The sequence below is a fragment of the Gorilla gorilla genome, chromosome 10, assembly GCF_029281585.2.
Source record: "Gorilla gorilla gorilla isolate KB3781 chromosome 10, NHGRI_mGorGor1-v2.1_pri, whole genome shotgun sequence".
Taxonomy (NCBI): Eukaryota; Metazoa; Chordata; class Mammalia; order Primates; family Hominidae; genus Gorilla; species Gorilla gorilla.
The window spans coordinates 68729411-68743549 of NC_073234.2; the positions used below are offsets into that span (position 1 = coordinate 68729411).

Genomic DNA, 14139 nt, shown 5'->3' on the forward strand with positions numbered 1-14139 from the left:
CTGAGATTGCGCCACTGCACTCCAGCCTGGTGACAGAGTAAGACTCCGTCTCAAAAAAACGAAAAAAACAAAGAAAGAAAGAAAAGAAAAAAGAGAGAGGAAAAAACAAACAGGTTGGGCGTTGTGGCTCACAACTGTAATCTCAGCACTTTGGGAGGCCGAAGTGGGTGGATCACGAGGACAAGAGATCGAGACCATCCTAGCTAACACGGTGAAACCCCGTCTCTACTGAAAATACAAAAAAATTAGCCGGGCGTGGTGGCACGCACCTGTAATCCCAGCTACTTGGGAGGCTGAGACAGGAGAATGGTGTGAACCTGGCAGGCGGAGCTTACAGTGAGCCAAGATCACGCCACGGCACTCCAGCTCTGGGCGACAGAGCGAGACTCAGTCTCAAAAAAACAAAAAAAACAAAAAAACCCCACAAACAAACATATCCATTTGGGGCAAATAAGCAGAATATGCTGAAAAACAGACTTTACAGGCAGGGCGTAGTGGTTCATGTCTGTAATCTCAGCACTTTGGAAGGCTGAGGCAGGCAGATCACTTGAGCCTGGGAGTTTGAGACCACGCTGAGCAACAAGGCAGGACCCTGTCTCTATAAGAAAATACAAAAAATTAGCTGGATGTGGAGGCACGCATGTGTGGTCCCAGTTACTTGGGAGGCTGAGGCAGGAGAATCACTTGAACTTGGGAGGCGGAGGTTGCAGTGAGCCGAGATTGCGCCACTGAACTCCAGCCAGGGTGACAGAGTGAGATCCAATCTCAAAAAAAAAAAGAAAAAAGAATAATGCTTTATAAATTTTTCTGCTTAGATTTCTGCAGAGAAGGTCAAGTGGAAAAAATAAATTCTGTTAAATAGTAAAAGAATATAACTATTTGGACAATTTACTAAAACTACAGGAAAAAGTGAAATGTATGAAAAAATCTTTAGAGGATTAAATTTAATTAGCCTAGCAGTGAGAGGTCTGTGAAAATACAGACCTCTCACTGCTAGGCTAATTAAGGAATATAATCAGAAAGTTATGTACCTACCCAGGGGAAATAAAGGATAATTTAAAAATTATATGCAAGAATACATTCTTAACAATAGGAGTTTAAAATAGTAAGAATTCATGGGAGGCTGAGGTAGGATGACTGCTTAAGGCCAGAAGTTTGTGACCAGCCTGGGCAACACAGGGAGACCCCGTCTCTATTAAAAATAAAATAGAACACAGCAAGTTTTACAAAACTTTAGTCATATGACTGCACTTTAGTCATATTTAATGGGAAATGAAACAAGGTCCTATTAAATATGACTAAAGTATAGTTGTGAGGCAAGAGCACCAAAAAAACTCAGAGACCTCCTCAAATAGCACAAGTATATACTCCAAGCCTTCAGAAAACTACATTCAGCTTTCAAATCTGACTGTGAAAAATTGTGAAGACTGAAGACCAAGGAGCCAATTACAGTGAACATTTCCTGTTCACCTCTGTGTCTCCTAGTTAACATTTTACTAGTTCACATACAATAATTACTTGACAGATTAATAAGTATCTAGCATATCCCAAAGCAAACGGAGTTATAAGTTGGGCAGATACAGAAGGAAATAATCTCTAGAAACCAAGAGTGTGGGCATCGTTGCTGAAATGGTTGGTAATGGTATCGTGCCATGGAAGTTTGACACAGGGATGGAGAATATCCAGAAGGAGCTGGAAGGATTCTTCATGCAGATTCATATGCCACGGATCATAATTGTGATCATGCCTCAACCACACTACCCATAAGATCATTCCTAAATATGTTACTCAACCAGACTTGGTAAGGTATGAGGAGGATGGAAGATTAAAACATAAATGGAAGAACAAAGAAGAGAGAAAAAGGAGGAAGCACAAAGTCAGTCACACTTGCAAACTACTCAGGTGTGGGAGAGTAAAACTACAAGCAACTAAGGGAAGCTTGTGCTATCCCAAACATTTTCACAATCATATTGAAGAAAAATATTCAAGTTATTTCAATACTTAACAAGAAGCCAGGCACAATGGCTCACATCTGTAAGCCCAGCACTTTGCAAGGCCAAGGTGGGCAGATCACCTGAGGTCAGGAGTTCAAGACCAGCTTGGCCAACATGGTGAAACCCCATCTGTACAAAAAATACAAAACATTAGCCAAGTGTGGTGGCATACACCTGTAGTTTCAGCTACTCAGGACGATGAGGCATGACAATTGCTTTAATCTGGGAGACGGAGGCTGCAGTGAAAGCCGAGATCGTGGCACTCCACTTCAGCCTGGGCAACAGAGTGAGACTCTGTCTCATTAAAAAACACAATCACATTGAAGAAAAATATTTAAGTTATTTCAATACTTACCAACAACTTACTGATGCTATCAAGAAAATGTATAACCAGAAACAAAAGCATTAAATCAAAAGTACAACAATACGATAAAAAAGAAAATAAAGGTCAAAGACTTAATACTAATCAGATTCTATGAAAGATGGATATAAACTCTGTTGAATCACTGTTGTCACAGGGCATTAATTTGATATTTTTTTTCTAAACAGAACTCCAAATTAGATACGGAGAAATTTACTAGCCTAAGTGCTTAACAAATTCAGGAAGCCATTTACTATCCTGTCTGAGCAAACCTAATAGATGACTCGAGTGACTGAGCAAAGGCAGAGGCAACCTCTGCTGCCATCTGTTTTGTCGTCTCCTACCAATCTACAAACAGCTGCACCACAAAAGTTCCAAGTGATAGAAAGCCCTGGGCTTCTGTCATCCCATTATTCCTTCTTTGGTTTACCACAATCATTTCTACAATGCATCCAGATTATGCCTTTCATTGTTCACAACTCTTAAAGAGCATCTGGTTCTATTTTGAGGAGGGGAGTGTGTGGAAGGGGACTCTCTCTACACTTAGTAGTGTATAAGACAAGCTTTATTTTAAAAAAAATACACCGTTCACTGGTAAGATCAAGATGTATAAACACATTCACACTTTCCTGTCACACACAAACTTTGACACAACCAATGGTGCTGGAGAGTGTTACTCTGTTGGCAAGGAACTTAAAATGACTTCTGTCCATCTGTGAAATACACCATTTAAAATTTCTTCCAATGGTGCTTACTTTGGCAGCACATATACTAAAATTGGAATGACACAGAGAATACAAGGATGACATGCAAATTCGTGAAGTGTTCCATATTAAAATAAAATTTCAACAAACTGATATCAAGAGAGGCTCTTTATATGGAAAGGTTTTCTTGCTACCTCCTTCCAGATCTTCAAGGTTTTTTTTTTTTGAGACGGAGTCTCACTCTAGTCACCTAGGCTGGAGTGCAGTGCATAATCTCAGCTCACTACAACTTCTGTCTTCTGGGTTCAAGCGATTCTCCTGTCTCAGCCTCCTGAGTAGCTGGGATTACAGGCACCCGCCACTACGCCCGGCTAATTTTTGTACTTTTAGTAGAGAAAGGGTTTCGCCATGTTGGCCAGGATGGTCCTGAACTCCTTACCTCAGGTGATCCGCCTGCCTTGGCCTCCCAAAGTTCTAGAATTACAGGCATGAGCCACGCACCTGGCCAGATCTTCGTTTTTCAAGTAGTAAACAATTACTTTTCACCAACTCATAACCTTAAGCCAAGAGTGTCTTTTCAGTACCGTTAAAGAAAAACAGCTGACAGATCACAGTGGATTAATGACAGCCACAACTTCTGCCACTACCCCCACTAAGAGATGGGGTCTATTTCTCCACCTCCTTGAATCTGAGCTAGGTATATGATTGCTTTGTCCAGCAGAAAAGACCAGAAATTCCACTGTATGCCAAATGTGAGCTTAATCTTTAAGAGGCCAGGCACCTTCTTTTATGTTTTTTTAATTAGAAACAGGTTCTCACTGCTACCCAGGCTGGCCTCAAGTGATCCATCCACTTCAGCTTCCTGAGTAGCTGGTATTACAGGCACATAGCCCTGCACCTAGCTAGAGGCATGGCAACTTCTGCTTCCTGCTTTTTGGAGTCTAGCTGCCACGTTGTGAGAAGGTCAAAGCAGCAACATGCATCAGAAAGGGCTGCGTGGAGGAGAATTAAGGCCCCAGTTGACAATTCCAACTAAAACCTCAGGTGGTAGGACCAACTTGACAGTCATATAATTAAGGTATCTTGGAAATAAATCTAATCGAGCTGACAGCACACAGATCAGAGATGTGCCATTCCTACCAAACTCTGGCCAAATTGCAAGACCATGCGTGAGAAAATACTTGTTTTTAAGCCATTAAATTTTGAAATTATTAATTATGCAACAATAGATAACCAAAACAAAATTTGGTATCAGAAAGGAGGCTCTGCTATAACAAAAACTCAAAATATGTACGGTTTGGGTCCAGGTGGTAGACAACAGCTAGAAGACTGCTGGTAAAGATTTGAAAAACAGTATAGAAATGTTACTGGTGGCTGAAGAAATGGAGACCTAAGAAAAAGCAACAGACCCGTTTCATACAGTAACATGGAGGACACAAAGGGTACCTAATGAACTCATGGACCCAACTAAGGAGAATTCCAAGAAGAATGTCGAAAGTGCCAACTGGCTTGTTTTTAGCTGCCTACAATAAAATACAGGAGTAGTGAGATGAATTTAAAAAGGAACTGTTTGGTTCCTTTTTAAGCAGAATTCAGAGGAAATATAAAGAAGTTGGACTTCATGGGTTAAAAAATAAAACAATTCCTCTTTTCAGTAGCTAAGCTTAAAACCACTCAAAATCAGAAATGGCCTTAGGGCAAAGATCAAATCCAGTGCTAGCAGTAAAGTAGAGCCTCTAGGATGTGGTGGTAAGATCCTTTTTTGAGACCTCATGAAGATGTTAGGTGGTTGCTCATGGACTTTCTCTTAGACCAGTGGTTCTAAAACTTCATATGCATCAGACTCACCCGGAGATTTTATTAAAACCTAGATTGCTGGGCTGGATCATCACAGTTTTTCATCTAGAAAGTCTGGGATGGAGACTTCAACTGTAAGTTCCCAGGTGATACAAATGCTGCTGGTACAGACACCCATGCTTTTGGAATCACATAACTAGACCAAAAGGCTTTAAAGAATCTTAAGTGGGTGCTTTGAGTACCAACTAAACCAGACAGTAGAGCTTTTGACGATAAAAGCTTATTTTCACATGATAGTCTGATACAAAGGTGTCCAAGGTAAAGAAAGCCCTATCTTAAAATGATTTGTGGGAGTATTTTTTACCTAATGTTGTGAACCCCTAAGACATCTATGGTAAAACCCAAAAGACATTTCAGAGAAATATACCAGTGGAAACACCATCAGCTTGGACTAATAGAGCCAGTTAAAAATGAAAAATACTAGCGCCCTACTCGGACAGGAAGACGCCAAAAAACACAGGCCATTTCTTGTGGAAAAGAATCAGAAGACAGCCAAGAGCCTAGGGGATGGAGATGAGGGCCAAAGAGAGGCACCCAGGTGGTGAACTAGTTCCTCAACAAGGATATAGATCGAGCTAAATGTCAGAAATGCTATGCACCAGTGACGGCCATGTGCCTTCCAGTCACATCTGCTGCTTTTTTCTGTTTAAATAAGTTTACAATGGCAAGGTTTTTACTATATTCACAGATACATATACCCGCCATCAATTTTAGACCTTTCAATCACACCAAAAATAAATTTGTTTTTAATTTGGAGATAGGGTCTGGCTTTGTCACCCAGGCTGGAGTACAGGGGTGCAATCACGGCTCACTGCAGCCTCAACCTCCTGGGCTCAAGCGATCCTCTTGCCTCAGCCTCCGAGTAGCTGGGACTACAGGCACACGACACCATGCCTGGCAAATTTTTCTCTTTTTTGTAGAAACGGGGTTTCGCCATGTTGTCCAGGCTATTCTCAAACTCCTGGATTCAAGCAATCCACCCACCTTGGCCTCCCAAAGTGCTGGGATTACAGGCATGAGCCACCTCTCCCAGCCCAAAAAGAACCGTATACCTTTTAGCTATCACCTTCCCCCATTCCAGCCCTCCCAGCCTAAGCAACGCTAATCTTTCTGTCTATAGATTTGGCTGTTTGGGACATTTCATATACATGGAAGCATACAACACATGGTCTTTTGTGACTGGATTCTTTCACTTAGTACATTTTTAAGACTCATCCATGTTGTAGGTAGGAGTACTTTATTCTTTCGTACAGCCAAAAGAATTCCAGTGCACAGGCATATCACTTTTTATTTATCTATTCATCAGCTGGACATTTGAGTTGTTTCCACCTTTTAGCTATTATATTGCAACTATAAACATTCATGTACAAGGTTTTCTGTGGAACTATGGTTTCATTGCTTTTGAGTATATGCCTAGGTACAGAATTGCTGGGTCATATGGCAACTCTATGTTTAACCTTCAAAGAACTACCCAGACTGTTTTCCAAAGCGACCGTACCATTTTACATTTCTACCAGCAGTGTGTCAGGGCTCTGATTTCTCCACAGCCCCGAATACCTTTTTTTTTTTTTTGGAGACAAGAGTCTCGCACTGTCGCCCAGGCTGGAGTGCAGTGGTGCGCTCGCAGCTCACTGCAACCTCCCCCTCCTGGGTTCACGCCATTCTCCTGCCTCAGCTTCCCGAGTAGCTGGGACTACAGGCGCCCGCCACCATGCTCGTCTAATTTTTTGTAATTTTTTAGTAGAGACAGAGTTTCACCATGTTAGCCATGATGGTCTCGATCTCCTGACCTCGTTATCTGCCCCCCTCAGCCTCCCAAAGTGCTGGGATTACAGGCGTGAGCCACCGCGCCCGGCCCATAGCTCCTAATATCTTTTTGAAAAGGAATATCTGATGTAATCTTCCTGTCCCTGCCTTACCATTATATGTTGGGGTGAAAAGTGGGGAAGAATGGAAAATAACGTGTCCTTTTAGCTCATAGATCTTCAGTTTGATAAGAGCTGCACCCAGGTGTGTCTGGAATTGGTGGGTTCTTGGTCTCACTGACTTCAAGAATGAAGCCGCGGACCCTCACGGTTAGTGTTACAGCTCTTAAGGTGGCGCGTCTGGAGTCTGTCCCTTCTGATGTATAGATGTGTTCGGAGTTTTTTCCTTCTGGTGGGTTCGTGGTCTCGCTGGCTCAGGAGTGAAGCTGCAGACCTTCGCCGTGAGTGTTACAGCTCTTAACGCGGAGCGTCTGGATTTGTTCGTTCCTCCCGGTGGGCTCGTGGGCTTGTGGGCTCGCTGGACTCAGGAGTGAAGCTGCAGATCTTCGCGGTGAGTGTTACAGCTCATAAAAGCAGCAGGGACCCAAAGAGTGAGCAGTAGCAAGATTTATTGCAAAGAGCGAAAAAAACAAAGCTTCCACAGTGTGGAAAGAGACCCCAGCAGGTTGCTAATGCCGGCTCGGGCAGCCTGCTTTTATTCTCTTATCTGGCCCCACCCACATCCTGCTGATTGGTAGAGCCGAGTGGCCTGTTTCGTCATGGCGCTGATTGGTGCGTTTACAATCCCTGAGCTAGATACAAAGGTTCTCCACGTCCCCATCAGATTAGTTAGATACAGTTTCCACACACAGGTTCTCCAAGGCCCCACCAGAGCAGCTAGATACAGAGTGTCGATTGGTGCATTCACAAACCTTGAGCTAAACACACGGTGCTAATTGGTGTGTTTACAAACCTTGAGCTAGATACAGAGTGCCGATTGCTGTATTTACAATCCTTGAGCTAGACATAAAGGTTCTCCACGTCCTCACCAGAGCAGCTAGATACAGCGTGTCGATTGGTGCACTCACAAACCTTGAGCTAAACACAGGGTGCTGATTGGTGTATTTACAATCCCTGAGCTAGATATAAAGACTCTCCATGTCCCCACCAGACTCAGGAGCCCAGCTGGCTTCACCTAGTGGATCCCACACCAGGGCTGCAGGTGGAGCTGCCTGCCAGTCCTGCGCCCTGTGCTCGCATTCCTCAGCCCTTGGGTGGTCGATGGGACTGGGCGCCGTGGAGCAGGAGGTGGTGCTCCCCGGGGAGGCTCGGGCCGCACAGGAGCCCATGGAGTGGGTGGGAGGCTCAGGCATGGCGGGCTGCAGGTCCCGAGCCCTGCCCCGTGGGAAGGCAGCTAAGGCCCGGCGAGAAATTGAGGGCAGCGCAGGTGGGCCAGCACTGCTGGGGGACCCAGCAGCCACTGGCCCGGGTGCTAAGTCCCCCATTGCCCAGGACCAGCAGGGCTGGCTGGCTGCTCCGAGTGCGGGGCCCACCAAGCCCACGCCCACCCGGAACTCCAGCTGGCCCGCAAGCGCCGCATGCAGCCCCGGTTCCCGCTCGTGCCTCTCCCTCCACACGTCCCTGCAAGCTGAGGGAGTGGGCTCCGGCCTTGGCCAGCCCAGAAAGGGGCTCCCACAGTGCAGTGGGGGGCTGAAGGGCTCCTCAAATGCCACCAAAGTGGGAGCCCAGGCAGGGGAGGTGCCGAGAGCAAGCGAGGGCTCTGAGGACTGCCAGCACGCTGTCACCTCTCACAGGGAGCCTCACCTGGACCTGATTTAGAGGATGAGATCCTAGACCTGTCAAGCTGATGTAGTAATGGAGTGAGTGAGACTTGTATGGGCTGCTCTATCATGCATGTGTGAAGGGCCAGAGAGCACACTCTGGTCAGTGGTTATTTTGGTGATCATCCCCAATGAACCACATGTCTAGGTGTTTACATTTTTGTTTAGTCACTTCCCACACTGATGTAGGCTGGGCCTATTACTGCCTTGACCATTAACACATGGCAGAAATGATGCTGTGCTGGTTGTGGGCTTAGTCCTTAACTGTGTGGGTAGCATCCACTGCCTCCCTGTTGGAATCCAGATACCACTCCACAAGTGACCCGAGCAGCCACCGGATCCCAGCTGAGCACCCATCCAAGTCTCAGAGGAACACAGCCATTCCAGCACCTAGCCAAAACCACATGAACCAGAAGAACAGCTTGGTCAGTCCACTGAATCATGAGACATAATAAATCACTAATTGAAGCTACTAAGCTTTAGAGTAGTTTATTACACTGCAATAAATAGCCAAAACAGAAATCCCCTTTGGGTAGGCTTCTGAAGAGATGTAATGTGGAATAAACCTTTTCTTTCTTCTGAAAAATCTAACGCATTATACCTATGATCAATTCAACAACATTTAAACAAAGGAAACATAGCATCTAAGTCTCAGGAGGCTTTTCTACAGTACATATTAGTCAGGGTTCTCCAGAGACACATAACAAATAGGATATAGATCAGATAGAGAGAGATACGGATGGATGAGAGGGAATTCACTAGGGAAATTGGCTCATGTGATTATGGAGGCTCAGAAGTCCTACAATTGGCCATCTGCAAGCTGGAGACCCAGGGATGCCAGTGCCTGGCTCAGTTGAAGCCCAAAAGCCTCAGAACCAAGGAAGGCAATGATGTAATTCTCAGTCTGAGGCCAAAGACCTGAGAGCTTGGTGTGGGGGTTGGGGGGAAGGTTGGCAGGCCCCTAATTAGTCCAAAGGCCAAAGAACCTGGGGTTCCGATGTCCAAGGACAGGAGAAGAATGGAAAGACAGAGAAAGAGAAACATCTAAAATTAACCATCACAGGGTCTAAGCCATTAATAACAAATATTTAAAGTTTCCATTTTCAGCAGAAAACAACAAACAGCTATGGAGGCCATCAGGGAAGAACACCCAAGGATGGGACATGTCAGCATTAGCTGACATCTCTTGATGGCAGACCAGAATACAGCCCAATCTAAGGCAAGGCCCTGTGTATCAAGTAAATTCACAAGAGAATGTGGAAGTCAGCAAGGACTACACAGGCACCAAACAATTGGTGGGAAGAGCCAAGGAAACCTTCAAAGCAGGCCGGGCGCAGCGGCTCACGCCTGTAATCCCAGCACTTTGGGAGGCTGAGGAGGCCGGATTACCTGAGGTCAGGAGTTCGAGACCAGCATGGCCAACATGGAAAAACCCTCTCTCTACCAAAAATACAAAAATTACCCAGGTGTGGTGGTGTGCACCTGTGCTCCCAGCTACTAGGGAGGCTGAAGCAGAACAATCGCTTGAACCCAGGAGCAATGAGCCAAGATCATGCCACTGCACTCCAGCCTAGGCAACAGAGCAAGACTGCAACTCAAAAAAAGAAAAAGAAAAAAGAAACCTTCGAAGCAGTCAGAAGGATAAAGAAAGCAGTTCTTCTGAAACCTGTCATGGCAACCAGAGAATACTTTGGTGTCGATACTTCCAGCAAAAACTTGTAAGCTCTGCTTTTTTTGTACTGAGGCAGCTGCTTCCTTCTGCCTGCTCCTTTGGATTTAGGAGCCCTCACATGTCTGATCCAATCACCCTGTCTTTTGGTCCATCTTAGGGAGGGTCGAGATGGCATATATGGAACTTGGAGGCTTTCTGAAACTCTGGAAGAGGTATAGCAACTCCCTCATAAGGTTGTAGAATTACTCTAATTCGCACAGGATAATTCTTAGAAAACTGCCAGACACATAGTAAAATGTGAATACATTATACTATTAAATTACTACATATTTGTTCAATGACAAGTGTATCTGCTCTAAAAATGGTGACTTTCAGGAAAAAAAAAGTTTTTAAATAAAATATTATCAACCCACAAGTCTATTAATAGAAAATTGGTTAGGTCAGGCACAGTGGCTCACGCCTGTAATCCCAGCACTTTGGGAGGTCGAGGCGGGAGGATCATCTGAAGTTGGGAGTTCAAGACCAGCCTGACCAACATGGAGAAACCCCATATCTACTAAAAATACAAAATTAGCCGGGCATGGTGCCGCATGCCTGTAATCCCAGCTACTCGGGAGGCTAAAGCAGGAGAATTGCTTGAACCTGGGAGGCAGAGGTTGCGGTGAGTCGAGATTATGCCATTGCACTCCAGCCTAGGCAAAAAGAGCAAAACTCCGTCTCAAAAAAAAAAAGAAGAAAAAGAAAATTGGTTTAAACAAACCGTAGTCTAGGTATAGAGTGAAATACTATGTTGTCTTTAAAAAGATAGCAAATGGCCGGACGTGGTGGCTCACGCCTGTAATCCCAGCACTTTGGGAGGCTGAGGCGGGTGGACTGCCTGAGGTCAGGAGTTTGAGACCAGCCTGGCTAACATGGTGAAATCCCGTTTCTACTAAAAATACAAAAAAAATTATCCAGGCATGGTGGCACATACCTGTAGTCCCAGCTACTTGGGAGGCTGAGGCAGGAGAATTCCTTGAACCCAGGAGGCAGAGGTTGCAGTGAGCCGAGATTGTGCCACTGCACTCCAGCCTGGGCAACAGAGCAAGACTCTGTCTCAATAAATAAATAAAAGATAACAAATTAGGGAATTTTAAAAGATTTCTGTGGAAAATTTCTAGTATATATAAATAAAAAAACAAGTTGAATAAACAGTATAATTCCATTTAAACAATAAGTATATACTGTTTACATATGTATTTTAAAAATCTGATAGAAACCACCAGAATAGGCCGGGCGCAATGGCTCATGCCTATAACCCCAGCATTTTGGGAGGCTGATGAGGGTGGATCATCTGAGGTCAGGAGTTCGAGACCAGCCTGGCCAACATGGTGAAACCCTGTCTCTACTAAAAATACAAAAATTTGCTAGGTGTGGTGGCAGGCGCCTGTAATCCCAGCTACTCGGGAGGCTGAGGCAGGAAAATCGCTTGAACTCAAGAGGCGGAGGTTGCAGTGAGCTGAGATCGTGCCATTGCACTCCAGCCTGGGTGACAGAGTGAGACTCCGTCTCAAAACAACAACAACAAAAGAAACCACCAGAATAAATAAATGCTATAACTTCGGTGAGAATTTCACTTTCTACAAAATACATGGTTACAATGTCTTTTCTTCCTTTGACAAGGTCTCATTCCGTTGCTCAGGCTGCAGTACAGTTGGGTGATCATAGCTCACTGCAGCCTCAACCTCCTGGACTCAAGCCATCTGCCTGCCTCAGCCCCCCAAAGTGCTGGGTTTACAGGCATGAGCCACTGCGCCCAGGCCTATAATATCTTTTTAACAGTAAGCACACGACTTTTATAATCAGAAAAAATATTAACGTAAAGGCACACGGATCCTTCTTAGAACACACCATACTTTTACCTGAATTTGTTCGCAATGTTTTCAATATTCATGCTTCTCTAGCACTCAAGTTCTCAAGTCTGTTTTTAGAACAACATCATAAGCTGCTACATGAGCTGTTTCCTGTGTCGGTCAGATATTTTTAATTAATGAACATTTGCTGTAAGAGATCACTGAGAAAAAAAAACACCAACTCTTTTGCAAGTTACACTACAGAAAGGTTTCCTCTCTAGAATTTAAAAAAAAAATCTAAGCTATAAAAAAAGTACCCTACTTCATTTCTATTTTGACACAGGGTCTCACTCTGCCACCCAGGTGGAGTGCAATGGCATGATCATAGCTCACTGCAGCTTCCAACTCCTGGGCTCAAGCAAGTAGCCTCAAGAGTATCTAAGACTACAGGCGCATGCCACCATGCCCACCTAATTATGTTTATTTAGAGATGCTGGTCCCAAAGGCTGGGCTCAGGCAAGCCTCCCACCTTGGCCTCCCAAAGTGCTGAGATTACAGGCATGAACCACCATGCCCAGCCAGCCAGTATTCTACTTAAAAAGGCGTTAGATGGTATTTTGTATTAAGTACTTATTTCCACTGTAATATTAAGATAAATTAATCTGTCAAAAGTTCCTCAAGGGACAGATCTAAATTCTATTACTTTTTCTTAAAAAAAAAAAAATACAGCATTCATCATACAGTAGACAATGATTGAGGATAAAATCAGAGGTAAGCAGTGGCTGGGCATAGTGAGGCACACCTGTAGTTCCCAGCTACTTAGAAGGCTGAGGTGGGAGGACTGCTTGAGTCCAAGAGTTTGAGGTTGCAGTGAGCCAAGAGGGTGCTACTGCACTCCAGCCTGGGTGACAGGGCAACACCCCAACTTAGAAAAAAAATTATAATTAAATAAAAATTTAAAAAAAATTTTTTTTGAGATGGAGTGTCGCTCTGTTGCCCAGCCTGGAGTGCAATGGCGTGATCTCGGCTCACTGCAACCTCCACCTCCTGGGTTCAAGCAATTCTCCTGCCTCAGCCTCCCGAGTAGCTGGGATTACAGGCACCCACCACAACTCTTGGCTTATTTTTGTATTTTTAGTAGACACAGGGTTTCACCACGTTGGCCAGGCTGGTCTCAAACTCTTGACCTCAGGTGATCTGCCCGCCTTGGCCTCCCAAAGTGCTGGGATTACAGGCGTGAGCCACCAAGCCCGGCCAAAAGTTAAAATTAAAGAAGACCAGTGGAAGAGAAGAAAGAAAACAATTACAAAAATAGAACAAGATTGGTTTTAAATCAAATATATATATTAAGCACCTATGTACAAAACACTGTCCTACATTGACTAGAAGACTTAAAATTGTGGTTGCTGTTTCTGTAAGAGCAGTAATATAACTATGCCCTCCACTTTATTAGCTCCTTTCAAGGTTTATATGAGACAATATGGTTAAACAGTAGCTGCTATATAGACTTTAATTACGTTGTATTTATTTATTCTTCAACCAACAAGTTATATACCACCACAAGGAATTCTTCTTAAGAGTTAGCAGCATCCAAAAGAGGTAAGACTTGTCCAATGGTTGGGTAGTAGAGCCAGGGTTCCTAAGGTCCCACAAGCCACTCTCCCTTAGAATGGAGACAGAATTTTCCTGTAGATCTAATAAGGCCCTTATTGCACCGTGTATAGTAACATACATTCCAGGCTCAAAATGAAAAAAGGGTTTATTTTTCTTTTACCAAACTGTAATCCTCATGACAGGTGACAATCCACACAATAATAATAAACTCTACCCACATCCTCTTAACTCACCACTCTCCTAAATTCTTTGCATTTGTAACTGTTTCACAATAGGATGCTTTCTTGCCTATTTTTATTTGGTTCAAATAGGTTTTAGGATTTTTACTTAATAAAATATATTTCTACCTAATAAAATATATGTGCAATAAAAATGTAGCTAAAAATGCTGGGCTTGGAGAGAAGCTCTGGGAGTAGAGTGGTGAAGGCTGATGCCCTCTAAAAAGGCCTTGCCTGTACCACATTCCGTAGGAGCTGTAATTGCTAATTTTTTTTTTTTTTTTTGAGACAGACTCTCGCT

At 44.1% G+C, this 14139-nt stretch overlaps 1 protein-coding gene and 1 pseudogene across 2 annotated transcripts in view; one reads left to right on the plus strand and one right to left on the minus strand.

Annotated features, from left to right (window-relative positions):
* Positions 1-14139, minus strand: part of FGD4 (FYVE, RhoGEF and PH domain containing 4) — a 252204-nt gene that overhangs the window by 166567 nt on the left and 71498 nt on the right. The window lies entirely within an intron of this gene.
* Positions 3103-3192, plus strand: LOC115930296 (uncharacterized; annotated as a pseudogene).